Below are 12,212 nucleotides of genomic sequence, written 5' to 3'. Positions count from 1 at the left end.
CCAAGTAAGAGAGCTCACCAAACAACTAAACCCACTGTCAGTCAGGTCTAGTCTTGTCCCTCCAATCTCCTTCCTTTTACTTTTCTTCTTTCTTTCTTTTGTTTAAGCATCTGAAGGCACCAGGCTGAGTTGGCAGATGCTGTTTATGGACCTGAGATGGTTTTACTAGTTCAGTCTTAATTTTATTGAATTCTTGATAACAGGAATAGGATTTGCAGGGAGAGCAGGGGTATCACAAAGGTCTGTACTGGGTGTTTTCTGAGAGGCCGACAGAGAAGCTGAGGCTGGAACAGTTTCTGATTGAACCACACTTGTCAACTTTGCCTTTGGTTTTGCTTTTTGTCTTTTGTTTTTGTTTGTTTGTTTTTGTTTTTTGAGACCAGGTTTCTCTGTGTAGCCCTGGCTGTCCTGGAACTCACTCTGTAGACCAAGCTGGCCTCAAACTCAGAAATCCAACTGCCTCTGCCTCCCAAGTGCTGGGATTAAAGGCATGTGCCACCACTGCCCCGACCTTTGTCTCTGTTTTATCATGTCCACTCAAAGCAAGACAGCATCTTCACTTATTTCATGCCCTTTTGTTTTGATTTTCTTAGGACTTTCTTCTTTATGGGGTGAGGACGTTCTCTTGACTCCCACCATAGGATTAGGGACTTTTGTTGCTATGTTTCCTGAAGGTCTAGGCGATGGGTTTACCAGGTGTGTTGAGGAGACAACTCTGGAGACTGTAGGCTTTGGTGGTGGAGAAATGGCTGGCTGTGTGGCAGTTTGAGGAATGCTTTCACTCGATGGACCTCCTGGGCATTCACTGGAATTTGCTTGTGGTACAGAAACCTCAGAAGCCTGGATGCTGGTCATAGATGCTGCAGTCACAGCTGGAGCAGGACTGTTTCTGCTCTGAGAGCTGCCAGAACTGTTCGATGGACTGGTCTTCATAGCACTAGAGGGTGAAGGCGCAGACATGCTGTTATCACCGTCCATAGACAAGTCAAGGCTGCTGTCATTCAGATCTGTTAACTTGACTCCTTCTGTTGACTGCTTCTTCCTCTTCTGAAGTACGTGACTAGGCAGCAGCTGATGGAGTTGCTTTCTCTTCACATGCATTGCTGCAATCTTCATATCCAGCTCAAACATCTTGCTGTTTATTGCTTGCTTATAAACTGTGTCTGTGAAAGACTGGATATCATAGGTGAAGTCGACACTGAGATTTTCAGAGTTCTCATTTTTTTTTTTAAACACTAACCCAGTCTCCTACATTGTGTGAAATTCTCCTGTCAGGACTTTCTTTGGGGGCTGGAAATGACTGGGGATTCACATGAGCTAGTGTAATAACCTCATTCTTCTCCAAGCTACCAACCAGGATGTGGATTTTTGATTCCACCAAGCCCAGCCGTTCCAGATGCTGCTTTTCCATGGGCGCACTTGCTAGAAGTACAATATATATAATGTTGAAGCACACACATTGTACGTGGAGTTCTGTTGTGGGTATGTTGGTGTAATTATAGGCATAAGATAGTACCTATTACTGGGGTTTTCCCTTGGGTCCCACACAGGCAAACTAAGATTGCATTCTTCAGGTTGTTTCAATAGCACTGGATTTGACCATTCCCATTTAGAAAATACCAAGAAGAATTTATGTACAAGAGTCAATGCTATTGCATTTGGATAAAGCTGGCAAGTTCTTGCTACTAGCATAGCCCAGGAAACACCACTGAGGAAACCCAATGTATTGGACTAGCTGTTGTGCCATTTGGCCCACCGTTTGATGGCTCTCAGAGTTAACCTGAAGTTCTCAATGTTTTGTCTTAGATATAAAATCTCATCGGTTATCCTGCAACCACTAAGGCTTCTTATGCATCTTATACCAAGGTTTTTAAGCAGACTGTCATCTTGTAGGCCCAAATCCTCTAGAATAGTCTGCAGTGCTAACCTTGCAAACAAAATATCAATCTCTATTCTATCAAAACAGAGTTTGATATCTGGTACAAATGCCTCTTGAACAGCTCTTAAGTCTTTCACTTCTTCTTGTGATTTCAATTCATCATAGAATGAGGTGAAAAAGTCCACTTTGATCAACGTGCCTTGGTGCAGCACACAGCGCATCAATATCATCAGCACCTTTCGTATGTACTCTTAGTCTGTAAGATCCAAAGGGAAAATTTTTTTCCTCCAGCATTTTCAGTTACAGATTGTGGAAGATTCTTGCTTTCGCTGATTTCTTGAATCCATTCTTTCACCAGGTTATTTAATTTTCTCAAAATTAAAATCCTGTACTGCAGTTCCTCTTTTTCTTCAAAAACCCCAAAGGCCTTCAGCGTCTCGATGAGTTTCTCTGTGAGTAGGCAGTCAGTCTCTTTGTGGGCTGCTAAGCTGATAGGAGAGGTAATGCCGTAATGCCTTTATGGTGTCACGTCCCCCCTCTGCACTCCCCAGATTGCTGCTGCCCCGGGCATGATCCAGCAAGGCGGGAGGGACAGCAACCTGCCTCAGCCCCAGGGCCAACCCGTTGATTTTTTTTTTCTTTTTAAAATTTAAATTTTATTTATTTGAATGTGCATGGGTGTTTTGCCTGCATATGTGTCTCTATGCACCACAGGTTCGCAGTGCCCTCAGAGGTCAGAAGGTGGTGTCAGATCCCCTAGAACTAGAGTTACCTGTGGCTGCTGGGAACTGAACCTTGGTCCTCTGGAAGAACAGCCAGTGTTCTTAATGGCTGAGCCATTTCTCCAGTCCTCTCTATATTTTTTTAAAGAACAACGACAATCAGTCCTGTTAGATGTGTTCCTAAATACTTTTTCTGACCTGCTGGCGAACCCTGGGTCTGATGCTCATTAGGCAAGTGCTCCACTCCAGGGCTCCACATCCCGCATGGTAGCAACTGAAAGTATGTTACATAAAGATCTACTACTACTTCTTTTTTTTTTTTTTTTGGTTTTTTGAGACAGGGTTTCTCTGTATAGCCCTGGCTGTCCTGGAACTCGCTCTGTAGACCAGGTTGGCCTCGAACTCAGAAATCTGCCCGTCTCTGCCTCCCAAGTGCTGGGATTAAAGGCGTGCACCACCACCGCCCGGCCCCATAAAAATCTTCTTATCTTGAGTAGATGTAGGCAAAGCACTAAGAGAAATGTCCCTGATTCACAGGAAACCTGAAATGCCTTTTTCTGTTACTGAGCCAATTTATTTCAGGGCCTAAGGCAAACAGACCCAAGAATGCTGATACATTGCTGGGACAAAATACTGGAGCAACAACTTGAAGAAGGAAAGGTGTGTGTGGGCTCACCTACGGAGAGTTCAAAACTATCCTCTGTGGGCCAGGGGTGAGGCACAGCGTCACCATGAAAAGGAGAGCAATTATAAGAGACAGGAAGGGACACAAAGCCAGCTTCAAAGCCACAGCACCAAGTGACCAACTTGTTTCGACTAGGACCTTTCTAGTTTCCATTTCTTTCCCATTACATTATGACTCTGTAAATGCATTAGTTCATCAAGTAGACCAGACCCCTTCATGACCTCTATCCCATCAGAAGCTGTGGTGGTTTAAGTAGGAATGGCCCCCATCAGCTCATATGTCTGAATGCTCAGTCATCAGGAAGTGGCACTACTTAGAAGGACTAGGAAGTGTGGTCTTGACACACTTGAGGAAGTGTGTTCCTGGTGGTGGGGAGATGGGGCTTTGAGGTTTCAGAAGCCCAAAACCAGGCCTAGAGGCTCTCTCTTCCTGCTCCCTGCAGATCCAGATGTAGAATGCTCAGCTCCTTCTCCAGCACCATGTTTGCCTGCATGCTTCCTGCCATGCTGATAAATGAACTGAAGCTGTAAGCTGGCCCCAATTAAATGCTCTCGTTTATAAGAATGTGGGCACACCTTTAATCCCAGCACTTGGGAGGCAGAGGCAGGTGGGTCTCTGAGTTGGAGGCCAGCCTGGTCTGCAGGACAGCCAAGGCTACACAGAGAAACCCTGTCTCAAACAAACAAAAAGAAAGAAAGGAAGGAAGGAAGAAAAGAAAAGGAGGAAAGAAAGGCATGGGAGGAAGGCATCATGGTGGGTTACACCAGGTCCCAAGCCTAAGAACAGGTGTTTGCAGCCCATTGGCAAGGAAGGCAAGACAGGAACTCAAGACAGAACCATGCAGGCAAGGAAATGAAGCAGAAGCAATAGAGAAGCACTGCTTACTAGTATCTTGTTCCTCACGCCTCTCTCAGCTCTCTCTCTCCCTCCCTCCCCCTTCCTCCCTCTCTCTCTCTCTCTCTCTCTCTCTCTCTCTATTTATTTATTTTATTTTATGTTTTTTTATTTCAAGGCAGGGTTTCTCTGTGTACCCTGGCTGACCTGAAACTCCCTCTGTAGACCAGGCTGGCCTCGAACTCAGAGATCTACCTGGCCTCTGCCTCCTGAGCACTGGGATTAAAGATGTGCCCCACCATCATCTGGCTCAGCTTGCTTTCTTGTACAACCAAGGATGATCTACCCAGGTATGGCACTGCCCGAGGTGAGCTTGCTCCTCCTCTATCAGTCATTAATCAAGAAAGTGCCCACAGTCTTGCTAACAGGACAGTCTGATAGAAGTATTTTCTCAATTGAGATTCCCCTTCCCATTTGTGTCAAGTTGACAAAAACAAACAAACAAACAAACTACCCAGCATGGCGGCTTCCATACTTATTATGAAATATGAAGTTTTCTGTTATTGTGTATGGAAGGTTTGTCAGTGTAGAAATACGGCATAAAATGCAAGCAAGTTTTAAGGATGTTTTAGCTCAGCATCAGACTTCAGATAGCTTACTTCCACGCTAAGCATTCATAACAGGAGGCTTCACACACACACACACACAAACCCCCTGAAAGCCAGCCCAATCTCTATATCCTCATGGAAATCAGGATAACTCACGGTTTCCTCGGGCAAGGGTGGAAGCCACACTAGTTCCGACAAGAGTGAGGTGAGCTGGTTACCTTTCTGTTACTAGGATAAAGTACCTGAGATAACCACCTTATAAAGAGTGAAGGTTGATTCTGCTCGCAGAGTTGGAAGTTTCTATTCAGAGCCAGTTGGCCCTGCTGCTTTTGGGGACTGTGGTGAGGATGCACACTGTGGCAAGCTCCTCGTGGCCTGGACAAAGAGAAGAGTGAGAGAGTCTGGGGTGTAGTTGAGTTGGTAGGATGCTTGCTTAGCATGTAGGAAGCCCTGGGTTCAATCTCCAGCACCCTATATAACTGGGCACTGTGTTGCATGCCTCAGTCTGTGGGAGCTGAGGTTAAGTATAGTATCTTTAACTGTAACATACATAGCTGGTGTCCCAGGAGTTGGAGAGTTGGATGGTGGGCTAAGGGTTGCCTGGGGTGGGGGAATGTCATGATCTGGGAGCAGAATGAAACACTGAGGCAGCAGCAGAGAGGACATGGGACTCCATTCCTGAGTCACCACCTCACTCCTAGGGAGAAGGGAGTTTAGAGGTATGACAGGGCTATCCCCTAGTAAACCCATGGTGGCTGAATATGCTGTACATATCAAATGTACTTTCCTAAACCTAACATCCCAGCTTAACTTAGCTTAATGTGTTCAGAGCACTTACACCAGCCTGGAACACCTTATAGTCCGCAGACCCCTCTAACATAAATCCTACTTTACAGTAAGCCAGTGGGCATCTTCTGGAACTTATTTAGTACTGTGCACTATAGAGTGCTTGCTGTTTAGGACTGTGCACTATAGGGTGCTGGCTGTTTAGGACTGTGCACTGTAGGGTGCTGTCTGTTTAGGACTGTGCACTGTAGGGTGCTGGCTGTTTAGGACTGTGCACTGTAGGGTGCTGGCTGTTTAGGACTGTGCACTGTAGGGTGCTGGCTGTTTAGGACTGTGCACTGTAGAGTGCTGGCTGTTTACCCCGACAATAGCATGGCTAACCATGGCTCACATTGTGTCATATGTTAGTATCCATCTCAAAGAAAAGATTTGTGATGACTTAAGCATGATTTCTACTGAGTGCATGTTGCTTTCCACCATCATGAAGTTAATGAGTGTGATCTTAGCGGAGCCAGGCTGAGCCCACCATGACGAACACCTATGAGACAAAATAAACCCTCTGTCACGGCAGACACAAAAACAGCCACTATTGTCTTCAATGCCCAGCCACCACAAATCTCCCCACTGTAGTGTTTTGCTGCGTGCAAACTAAAAAGTGGGGTGTCACCACAATGTCACTGTCATGTAAGGTTTGAAGGCCCGTGGAAGAGACAGGTGTGGTGGTGCCTGCCTGTAATCTCAGCAAGTGGATGGTAGAGGAAGGAAGAGCTGGAATTCAAGGTCATTCTCAGCTACATACCAACTTCAAGGTCAATGTGGGCTACAGGAGGCCCTTCCTCAAAAAAGAAAGGAGAGCCTATAGATTATTATCATTCCGACTTGCTTTATTGAAGGAGGCCAGAACCCACTGGGGGATGTCCCTTCAGCCATGCTCAGGCTTCAGTATTAAGACTCCCGTGAAGGTTGATATAGAACAATTAACCCCGGTGAAGCACAAGCTGGTCTTTAGAGCTTGGGTCAGTTACTAGATATTTCCACTAGGTGGCATGCCATTACCAGATACTTCCACTAGGCGGCATACAGGTTCCACTATGATTCAGGAAACCGCAGTCCAACCCAGGCACTACCTAGTCAGAGCTCAAGAGTTGAGTGTGCTCCACCTCCTCCTCAGAACTCTGGGGAATCTTCCCAGTCAGTGCTGCCTCTGACACTGCAGCTCACAGGAGTGATCCTCTCCCTCGAAGCTTTGCCTATGCACATAGGGAAACTGAAGTCACAGACAAAAGGTGAACTTGCTTTGGCAAAGGATGCAGGTTGAATCAGGGATGATGGAAAGGAGATGGGTGTCACATGGAGATCCCTTCTGCTCTGTCCCTTGTCACTGTGGGCTGGTGGTGGCTAAGGCCCTGCCATAGGGAAATGGCCAACTCCGCATGGAAGCCTGTGACTTCAGACGGAAGTCCCTTCTAAGCCACTCATCTACTCCTTTGTACTTGAAGGACGTGAAATCTGGACTCTCGTTCTTGAACAGGACAGAAGTGCATGCTGGAAGTGCAAGGGAGGACACTCCATAGGGAAAGCTGAGCGGTGAGTATTGGGTGAAGTCCTGGGGTTAAAGAGCAAGAACCACACACCTGTACATATTGTTAAAAACTAACAATTCCTTCTATTAGTCCTTCATTGTGCCCAGGTTTCCAGATACTTCCAGAGGCATCCTGGCCTGCCTCTGCTCCCCACCCTAGCTCTACACACAGATGTGTTAGTGTTTCCAGCTATGTTACCTTGTCCTACCCATGGCTAAAATTAAGCCCTGAATCTGGGGAGGGGCCACCGTCATGCACACTGACATCATAGGTTGTGCAAAGGCTCATGTCTTTTGCCTGCATTACACATCATAGGAGGAGCAATGGACACTGAGGAGAGATGACCAGAGCCTCTTGGAGGCTTGAATACCCTTCAAGATCCTGTGACTTTGACTTCTTTAAGAGTTCAAAGTTGCCCTTTTGAATGTTTTGCTGTTATTAAGATTTAACCCAGCTGGGCAGTGGTGGTTCACACCCTTGGTCCCTGAGCTTGGGAGGCAGAGGCAGGTGGATCTTCATGAGTTCAAGGCCAGCCTTGTCTATAAAATGAGTTACAGGACAGCAAGGACTACACAGAGAAATTCTGTCTCCAAAAAAAGTGGCAGGCTTTTGCTGTGTGGGCAAGCTGCAATCCAGCCACCTCTTGATTAGGAAATGACTGTCAGAGCTGTATTCCCTTGGAAGGAGCTAAATCAGCCTTCATCTGAACCCTTCTCCCTTGTCACTGGGATCTCTCCCTGCAGGTGACACAAGGTAGCATTCTCAGAGTCTCCAAGGGAAAAGGTAAAAAGGACTTCTAGAGGAAAGGCTGCCATCATCCCAAAGTCCTGTTAGCCCAGAGACCTCAAGAACCCCTGCGGTCTGCCTGATGAGCTAGGGCTTTGGCCAGGCAGCCTTGGGAAAAGGCTCAAGAAACCTTCTCTTATTGTGGTGGAGCCCACATCTTTGCAGGGAATGGGGGGAGGGGCTTCGTGTGGGATTCTATGTGAAGTTTGGCATGGTGCAACAGCTAGACCTGAGATCCTCTCAGACACTCTTGACAGACAGTTGCCGGGCACCTTCTCTGTGCCAGGCTGGGCCCTGAATATCAGAACAAATAAGAAATGATCTCTGGCCTTGAAGAGCTTACAAATACTAGAAAAGGCAGACCAGGAGGAAGTGCTGGGAAGAGGCAGTGAGATTGCATGAAGACAAGATCCAGATTCCAGCGAGGGCTAGCCTGAGCCTGAGTCCCATCTCCAGTCTTCGTTCATTCTCTCCATACATTTTTTCATTGGGCTGACTTGCCGTCCACTTGCAGTTAACTTGAAAATTCGGAGTTTCTCATTAGAGCCTAGTGTCACAGAGTGGAAAATTTTTGTCAGAGATGATGTGCTGGAGCCATAACATGGAATTTTACTTCGAAGCTCTGTCCATTTCTTTCATGTCACAAATGTATAAAACAAGTCAAGAAAAGCCACATTTATTTTGGGTGGTAACAATCTGCAAAGCATGTGTGTAAGCAAACACAGATAAGCAGGTGAGCACACAGCCGGGAAGGTTCACATACGAAGTCTGAGATGCTGCAGGGTCTGTCCTAACATAGTCCCTTACAGCCTGTCCTGCTGGAGAAAGGTTCAGAGAAACAGGACTGCTGGGTCCACTGATGGTGGCCAGTAAAACTCGGGGCTTAAAAGAGAATGATTGCCATAGGTTCATATATTTGAATGCTTTGTCACCAGGGAGTGGAACTCTTTGAGGATTAGGAGGTGTGGCCTTGTTAGAGGAGGTGTGTCCCTGGAGGTAGGCTTGGAGGTTTCAAAGGCCCAAGTCTCTCCCTCTCCGTCTCCCTCTCCCTCTCTCTCCGTCTCCCTCTCTTTCTCTCTCTCTCTGCCTCTCACCCTCTCCCTCTCCCTCTCCCTCTCCCTCTGCCTCTGCCTCTCCCTCTGCCTCTCTTTCTGCCTCTCCCCCTCTGCCTCTCCCTCTCCCTCTGACTCTCTTTCTGCCTCTCCCTCTCTGCCTCCCTCTGCCTCTGCCTCTCCCTCTGCCTCTGCCTCTCTTTCTGCCTCTCCCCCTCTGCCTCTCCCTCTCCCTCTGCCTCTCTTTCTGCCTCTCCCCCTCTGCCTCTTCCCCCCTCTCTCTCCCTCTGCCTCTCCCTCTCCCTCTGCCTCTGCCTCTCTCTCTCCCTCTGCCTCTCCCTTTGCCTCTCACCCTCTCCCTCTTCCTCTCCCTCTCCCTCTCCCTCTGCCTCATCCTCTCCCTCTCCCTCTGCCTCATCCTCTCCCTCTCCCTCTCCCTCTGCCTCTCCCTCTCCCCCCTCCTCTGCCTGCTGCCTGTGGATCAGAATAGACTCCTAGCTATTGCTCCAGCACCGCAACTGCCATGCCTGCCACCATATCCCTGCCATGATGATAATGAATTCTAAAGCTCTGGAACTGGAAGCCAGCTCCCAGTTAATGTTTTTCTTTGTAAGAGTCACTGTGGTCATGGTGTCTCTTTACAGCAATAGAACAGCAACTATGACCTTCCCCACATGCATTTCAGAAGAAAGCAGGTGTGTTCGTTGTTTTCCTGCGGCTGTGACAACATATTTAATGAGAGCAACTTAAGGACAGTTTTATATTGGCTTGTGGTATGGTGCCCAGGCTGGGGAGGCCTGGCAGCAGGAATCTGAGGCAGCTCATTGTAGCCACAGCGTTAGGAAGCAGGGGTAGATGCCAGGCCTCAGCCTACTTTCACCTTTTTTATTCAGTCAAGACCCCAACCTACAGAAGGGTGTCACCACAGTTAGGAAAGGTCTGCCCATCCCGGTTAACCCAGTCTTGACACTCTCCCAGGCAGGCCCAGAGATTCAGGCTCCTGGGTGACTGTACTGCCCAGGTTGACAATTACTATTAACCCTCATGGCAAGGCAAACAAGGCTCCCTCTGGATAGATTTGGAGGGAACCATTGTTTGCAAAGCTCTGGACTTCCTAGGAAGCCCCTCACCTCCTGCTCATATACTCATAAGGCAAAGAGGCCTTGGTTGGAATCAGGCCAGGGTATCCTATAACTCTGTGAACTATTTATTGGACTAAAACCTGCTTATGCCACCAAGTTATGGCTTAACCTAAACACTTGCCTTTCTTGTCACAAAAATAGAATTGAAATAATGTTCTTGAAGTCAGCTCACATGAGTATAAATGGTATCTTTTATATGTACTATATATAGTATATATACTATATATATATAATATATATATTATATATAGCCATCTTTTCTTTGTCCTGTGGCTCTGAAGGACCAACTCCATGGAGGTCAGAGACCCTATCCTAGGCACTTTTTACCCTTCCATTTTGAAGAGTAGATGACAAAATGTGGATCAAGAGCCCAGCAAAAGCTGGGCATGCTGGCACACATCTGTGGTCCCAGCACCAGCATCCAGGAGATTAAAGCAGAAGGTTGTGTATTGTCAGACAGCCTGGGTTGCATAGCAAGACTCTGTCTCAAGTAGACACAAGAACAATAACAAAAGAGGCACACAAGGGACGCTCCCTGTGTTTTACTTCCCTCCTTTTGACACATCATGGATGTGTTTTGTGGACTCATGATTTCATGTTGTGTGTGCACATTGAGCTGAGTGGGGTAAATACAGGGATCACAGTGGGAAAATCACTGTACCATCTATTTAATAACAATAAAATTAATCGCATAAGAGAGGCACCAAATGGAAAAATAGCATCAAAGGGTCCTCTTCAAAAACTGGGTGAGAAACTAGGATTTGTTTCTGTGCCCGTACTAGGTCTGGTAAGTGTGTAGGCTCAAACTGGCTATAATCACTACTAAGGCTGGCAGGTAGCGGGTGTAATGATCACAGCACTTGGGAGGCTGAAGGGGTGGGATTACAAGTTTTGGACCTATCTATGGCTATGTAGTGAAACCTTGTCTTAAGAAGCCAAAGCAAAGTCAGGGCATGGTGTGCATGCCTTTAATTCCAGCACCAGGGAGGTGCTAGAAGCTGGCTGCCTAGTGAGTTACTGTCTCAGAAAGAAAAAAAAGATACTAAAAGCTGCAGAGAAGGCTCAGCAACTAATAGTGTGCACTGTGCTTGCAAAGGATCCGAGTTTACTTCCAGAACTCACACTGGGCAGCTTACAACTATCTATAACTCTAGCTCCAGGGGATCCAGTGCCCTCGTCTGGCCTTTGGTGGCACCCACATAACATGCGACATATTTACACAGATACACATAAATAAAAATTAAAGCAGGGAAAGACAGATTAAGAGAAATCTGCTGGTATTTGGGACAGCCAAGTGTCTCCCTGTCAGGTGCACATGCCAATCTCGGGGTTGTGTATAAGATCAGAAATGTCTAGGAACTAGTATGTTTTAAACACAAAGCCTCACATAGCCCCAGCTAGCCTTGAACAGACAATGTAGCTGAGGCTGACTTTGAACATCTGGTACTTCTGCCTCCACTCCACAAGGCTCTGGGATTACCGGCCTACACCACCCCATCTAGTCCTTGTAGTGCTGAAGCATTAAAGCAGTAAACCAATTGTCAGAGTTAACTTCCGCTGTCAACTGGACACAGCCTAGAGTCACCTTGGGAGATCTCAGCAGATGGGGATTGCCCAGGTCATCGCCTGTTTGAGAGCCTCTTGATTGGTGATCGCACAGCGCACTCTGGGAAGACTGCATAAGAGAGTCAGCTGAGTGTAAGCCAGGGAGTGAGCCAATAAGGAGCAGGTCCATGGCTTGGGTTCTCTGACTTCCTTCCCTCACTTCCCTGGCCTAGGGCCTCTCCTCCCATTGATGACCGACAAGGCCATGCTCTGCTACATATGCAGATGGAACCCTGAGTCCCACCATGTGTACTCTTTGGTTGGTGGTTTAGTCCCTGGGAGCTCTAGGGGTACTGGTTAGTTCATATTGTTGTTTCTCCCATGGGGCTGCAAACCCTTCAGCTCCTTGGGTCCTTTCTCTAGCTCCTCCACTGGGACCCTGTGCTCAGTCCAATGGAAGGCTGCAATTGAAGCTCTTTCTTAATAAACTCTAACTCCACTTCAAAAAACTGTAAGGATTATTACCACGGACTGGGGTTTCTCGCGGGGGCCCCTTGTTCCGCGGGACGATGGGTTCTGGCCAGGTGGAC

At 47.3% G+C, this 12,212-nt stretch overlaps 1 long non-coding RNA gene and 1 pseudogene across 1 annotated transcript in view; one reads left to right on the top strand and one right to left on the bottom strand.

Annotated features, from left to right (window-relative positions):
- Positions 1 to 537: 537 nt before the first annotated feature.
- On the bottom strand, positions 538 to 2,860 carry LOC116091790 (annotated as a pseudogene).
- A 335-nt stretch (positions 2,861 to 3,195) lies between these two features.
- Positions 3,196 to 12,212, top strand: part of LOC116090888 — a 20,613-nt gene continuing 11,596 nt past the window's right edge. Inside the window, exons 1-2 of the long non-coding RNA XR_004118840.1 lie at positions 3,196 to 3,261; positions 7,014 to 7,101. This is a non-coding gene — a long non-coding RNA (uncharacterized LOC116090888). The remainder of the gene's footprint in view (positions 3,262 to 7,013; positions 7,102 to 12,212) is intronic.

Source organism: Mastomys coucha, unplaced genomic scaffold (assembly GCF_008632895.1).
Source record: "Mastomys coucha isolate ucsf_1 unplaced genomic scaffold, UCSF_Mcou_1 pScaffold15, whole genome shotgun sequence".
Lineage (NCBI taxonomy): Eukaryota > Metazoa > Chordata > Mammalia > Rodentia > Muridae > Mastomys > Mastomys coucha.
The sequence above is the reverse complement of the archived record's forward strand: the minus strand, read 5'-3'. Positions and strand labels throughout refer to the sequence as shown.